This window comes from Nomascus leucogenys, chromosome 12 (genome assembly GCF_006542625.1).
Source record: "Nomascus leucogenys isolate Asia chromosome 12, Asia_NLE_v1, whole genome shotgun sequence".
NCBI classification, from domain to species: Eukaryota; Metazoa; Chordata; class Mammalia; order Primates; family Hylobatidae; genus Nomascus; species Nomascus leucogenys.
Window position 1 is genome coordinate 71,897,642 of NC_044392.1, and position 5,981 is coordinate 71,903,622.

The window sequence follows — 5,981 nt, forward strand, 5'->3', positions numbered from 1 at the left end:
CCAGCACTTTGGGAGGCCTAGGTGGGTGGATCACTTGAGGTCAGGAATTCAAGACCAGCCTAGCCAATATAGTGAAACCCTGTCTCTACTAAAAATACAAAAATTAGCCAGATGTAATGGCAGGTGCCTGTAACCCCAGCTACTCAGGAGGCTGAGGCAGGAGAATCACTTGAATCCGGGAGGCGGAGGTGCACTGAGCCGAGATTATGCCACTACACTCCAGCCTGGGTGACAGAGTGAGACTCCGACTCAAAAAAAAAAAAAGAAAAGTTTTCTTTAAACCATATTATTGCTGTTCTACTTGGAGTTGTATACATATGCATGACTCTTGTATTTGCAAATAAAAAGTGTTCTCATTCCTAAGCTTACTTGTCACTACTTTTCTTATTAATGTTAGAATAGATCTATAACACAGATCTATTATTACATCTATGTCATACAGCTATGCATCACTCTTAAAATGCCACATTAGAAGCCGGGTGCAGTGGCTGATGCCTGTAACCCCAGCACTTTGGGAGGCCAAGGCAGGTGGATCACTTGAGGTCAGGAGTTTGAGACCAGGCTGACCAACATGGTGAAACCTGTCTCTATTAAAAATACAAAAATTAGCTGGGCATGGTGGTGCATGCTGGTAATGTCAGCTACTTGGGAGGCTGAGGCACAAGAATCACTTGGACCTGGGAGGCGGAGGTTACAGTGAGCCGAGATTACACCATTGCACTCCATCCTGGGCAACAAGAGTGAAACTCCATCTCAAAAACAAAACAAAACAAAACAAAACAAAACATAAACTACGTTAGAGAGTAGAGTATCTGTTTGTTGTACTAAATTGGCCAATGTAAAACTTTCTTTGTGTTTTATTGTCATCATAGTTTAATTATATGTGGAAGATTAATAATTTCATGAATTTTATTTTTGACAGAGTTTTGCTCCATTGCCCAGGCTGGAGTGCAGTGGGATGATCTTGGCTCACTGCAACCTCTGCTTTCTGGGTTCCACTGTGTTGGCCAGGCTCATCTCAAACTCCTGGCCTCGAGTAATCCCCCTACCTTGGCCTCCTATAATGCTGGGATTACCAGCACGAGCCACTGTGCCCAGCTCATGATTCTAATATTTGTTATATAAATATTAATTTCTCTACCTGGGCTCTTTAATTCTTTTTTGCATCATTTAACAAATATTGGTTATACTTCAGTCTTTTTTTAAAAGCAAATATTTTGGGTAGTATGGAGAAAGAGAATACTAAATCTGTTTGAAAGAGCTTCCAGAGCAGTTGAATAGATTAAAAGTTTAAAATGTAACCAGAATCACTAAAAAATTTGTTTTGCTTCAAGTGGGAGATTGCTGTAGTGTTGAGAGAAATGAAATTGAAAATAATTAATAGGGAGGCATAACACATTTTAAGTTTTTGTTGATTTTTAGTCTTATACTTAGCTACAATTGGACAGGGTCAGTGATGAGTTTAACCCTCTTGAATGAAGTAGACATACTCAGAGGCAATTGTTATTATTCATTATTATTTTTGAACTAGGAACCAAGAAGCCAGTCTTGAGGGCTCAGTTCCACAAGAGTACCCCTCACCTGTAGATGCTGACCACAAGCCTAAAACTACGGCCCATGCTTCTGGTTAAATAGCTAAAAATTGGGGTTCCCATGGCCCCTTCCTCAGTTTTGATTAATTTGCAAGAGTGGCTCAACAGAACTCAGGAAAACACTTTAATTTACCCACTTATTATAAAGGATATTATAAAGGATACAGATAAACAGCCAGATGGAAGAAATGCACAAGGCAAGGTATGCATCAAGAGGCATAGAGCTTCCATTTCCTATCTGGGGTGCTACTCTCTAGGCACCCGAGTTAAATGAAGTTATCTGAAAGCTCCACTGCTCCCCAAACTCAGTCCTTTTGAATTTTTATGGAGGCTAAATGAAGGAGGCTTTATGAAGAAGGCATAATTGATTATGTCATTGTCCACTGGCAATCAACACAATCTTTAAGTCTTCTTTCCTCTCCAGAGGTTGGGGAATGGGAGTAAAAGTTCCAATCCTCTACTCACATGGATGTTTTCCCTGGCCGACTATCCCCCATTGTGAGGCTATCAAGAACCCTAGTCCCCGCAACCAGTTATCTCATTAGCATTTATAAAGGAACTTATCACTTAAGAGATTTCAAGGGTTTTAGAAGGTGTGTGCCAAGAAATGGAAATGAAGAACAAATACGTATTTCACAATATCAAAATTGGTTAATGGGATTTTCATTAGAATGTTGATACTGGCATTCGATTCCATTGTTTTCTGTTTAACAATATATTTTAAGAGAGACATAAACTAACTAAAACACTATTTTATTTCAAACAGAATTCAGAGGAAATATAGATGGCCTAGGAAGCATAGATGGCTTCAGCAAAAAGATTTTCAAGATAAGAGAGGACCTCAAGGAAAAAATCAAATCAATAATTCAGCCAATTGCATGGCCCTCAGAGTGAATCAAGAAAAAGTCAAGGCTATACCTGTAAAAAAACTTTCTGAAAATCTCATAAACATTTAGGATAAGTTTTATGTATCCCCTCAGCTAAACAAAACGCTTCCTAAGGGCATGGTTTCAGAAAGTAGAATTGCCAAAATTAGGTAAATGTTTGTCTTAGAAGAATTGTGGATGTGGCTTTGAGTGAATCAATGAACTCCAATAAGATTCATAGGAAATCCACAAAGGTTTTAAGAACATTTTATTAACAAATGTACTATCAGTTGATTAAAAGGCACAAATATAGGTCAAAATGAAAAAAGGCCATTAAAAGTCTCAACTATTTATGAATAGGAGGAAAGATCTGAAAGCTACTGAGCTATAAACACAGACCTTTTCTTATGGAAGAAGTTCATCTCACAGGGCCTATACAGAACCCAGAAGGTTGAAACAACAACTGTAAAGAATAACAAATTATCAAACGACGCTAAGATAGCATAATTTGGTTGTAACAAAAAAAATCTCTAGCTCCCATAGAGAACTGGCAAAAGTATCAGGCTGAATTTCATAACTTATATGGACTGTGATTTCTGTGCATTCCATTTCCTCCCTTTTTGAATGAGATTATCTATTGTGAATGACAGATAACTTGTCATTTTAGTTCACAGATTTCTAGATTAAGAGGAGATGTACCTCCACATCTCATCTACATCTGGATCTTATTCAATCATGAGACACTGTACTTTGAGGCTGATGACATAATTGAATGAAGTTTGGGGGAATTATGAGGAGGTAAGTGTACTTTGCATAGGCTGTGTTAAATTACATCCAAAAAAGGCTGCTGATAATTCTTGCCATGCCTGTAATTGTATATTACTCTTTTCCTCCTACTAAATCTGGGTTTTCATTATTATGGTTTTGACCTATGAAATGCTGCAGAAGTGAGATTATGCTGCTTCTGAGCTTAGCATTAAAGAGGTCTCCTGCTTCCGCTTCTGATTATACTCTCTTGCAGCCCTGAACTAACATTTAGCAAGCCAAACTAGCCTACTAGAGAGATGGGTTCAGTCAGAGTTCAGCATTTCTAGCATTTCCAGCCACCTCGGCTGAGGCACTAGACATGTGAATGTACCTGTCTTGTAAGTATCAGGACTAGCCAATCTCCCCCAAGTTCAGTGCAATTGCTTGAGTGCTTGGATGATCCTGGCTGACATCACAGTGAACAGCAGGACAACTTAGCTGAGCCTAAAAAATCCACAGAATTATGAGAATTTTTTTAAATGTTATAAACCCAGAACATATGTGCTGAGTGCCATGCTTCTTAGATAAATGACACAGAATTTTATTGGTTATGCACACACACACACACACACACACACACACACACAGAGAGATGCTGGGAATTTCTCACCTGTAATTCCTTTGTGATGGGTGATAGTTATCCACTGGCTGTTTATAGAACCCCACTCCCCAACTGAGTTTTTGTATTTTATGGTACATCTCCAGATAGTTTTAGTCAAGGTTACCTGTCTCCAGCAGGAAGACCCCAAGTTCTGTAGTGGCCAAAGTACTAAGCAACTAAATGGTTCTCCTTGAAGCAAGAAAATAGACATACTTAAGAAAACGAATCATAGAGCAGCACTCCCTTCCTTCAATATTTCTCACTTATAAAGGCTGCTAAGACTGTTTTCTTTCCTGTTTCCATATACCCTCTGCTCATTTCTTTCTTCTACCAATGGCCTAGCATTTTCCCTTCAGAGGTGCAATTTTCTCCCATGTTAATTAGTTTTCTTGAAAAAACATTCATATTTTTATCCCTGTTTTAACCTCCAAGATTTTGAACAATAATGTTGTCTGGCAACAATATTCAGGAAAATGTCTTGGCAATAGATTTGGAATAAAAATAGAATAAAAATATCTATAAACTATAAGAATAGAAAGTAGCAAAGACATTTATACTGAATATTCCTCAGAAATATTGCTAAAAAGTAGGTTGGAGTAAAGACTGAACGAGGTTTTAAAAAATAACAAGTATCATTTCTGTTCTGTGGTTAGAGACTGAAATGTTACTTAAAAACAATAAAAAAGTACTATACATTTGTTCCCAACACTATAATATATATCATTAAATTTTTGGATGATGTTTACATTTTAGTAAAGTATTTATTTATGTTATCTAGTTAAGCGTTTCTGTGTGCTTAAAATATTTTCTATCATCACATGATTAATTTTTTTTTCTTTTGAGACACAGTCTGACTCTGTTGCCCAGGCTGGAGTGTAGTGGCGTGATCTCGGCTCACTGCAAGCTCCACCTCCCGGGTTCATGCCATTCTCCTGCCTCAGCCTCCCAAGTAGCTGGGACTACAAGTGCCCGCCACCACACCTGGCTAACTTTTTGTATTTTTTAGTAGAGACGGTGTTTCACCATGTTAGCCAGGATGATCTTGATCTCCTGATCTCGTGATCCGCCTGCCTCGGCCTCCCAAAGTGCTGGGATTACGGGGGTGAACCACCACGCCTGGCTGACAAAATTTTATTTAAGTTATAATCTCAAAGATCTGTTGAAGACAGTACTGAAGAATGTAGATTTTATTTTAAAAGTCGTCTTCTGTAAGAAATCACAATTTGCAAGCAATTTCTTACAGAAAGTGATTTTTCCTATGTAATTAATTCACTTAATACATTTCTTAGGTAATTAATTGATTTATTAATATATTTTCTTCCTGTGCTAGAATATAAGATTCTAGAATTTAGGACAATGTCCTATTCAAATATTTATGAAATCACTATCCATGCATATATATGAGTTTTTAGTATAACTATTTTTACTGTTACTACAATATAAATATGTTTCCATATAAAATACACACTTTTGAGTTATTATTTATAGCTTCAAAATTTGAAATTCTAATATTAATTTCTTGATATTTTTTCTATTGTTGTCCACTTATCAAAATGTATTCAGATATCCTGTTGCAGAATTATTGTGTAGAAATAACAAGGGAAGACAATGGAGAACACGGGAAGTAGTGCTTTTTGGTTGTCAATATCAGAGCTTGTGTAAGTTTATACACAAACTATGCAGGATCCTTATTGTCATGAGATGGTGGAGATGAGGAGGAGACCTAAATTTAATACATCCTATCAACAGAATTGATCCTGAAGTTTTCAACTGTGGCTTATTAAAATATTGCAATGAACTCCACCCCATGAAATATGTTAAACTTTGTCTTGATAGTTTCACAGGTGGTATAGATGTTTAGTCTTCCTTCTAAATTGGTAGAAGCCCCATGGTATTACCAGTAACATCCTGGAGTTTCAATCCAAGCTTGGGTCTTAGGTACGTAGTAATACATATCTGAAGATCTAATGCTTTAAAATGATGGACAAAATCATTTTAATTGGCACTTTTGTGTTTTAAATCTAAATGAAAATTAAAGCGAGCAACTAAGATAAATGTTACCAAATTCATATGGAGCACAATAAGAAGGGGAAACCAAGACACTGAAAATATAGT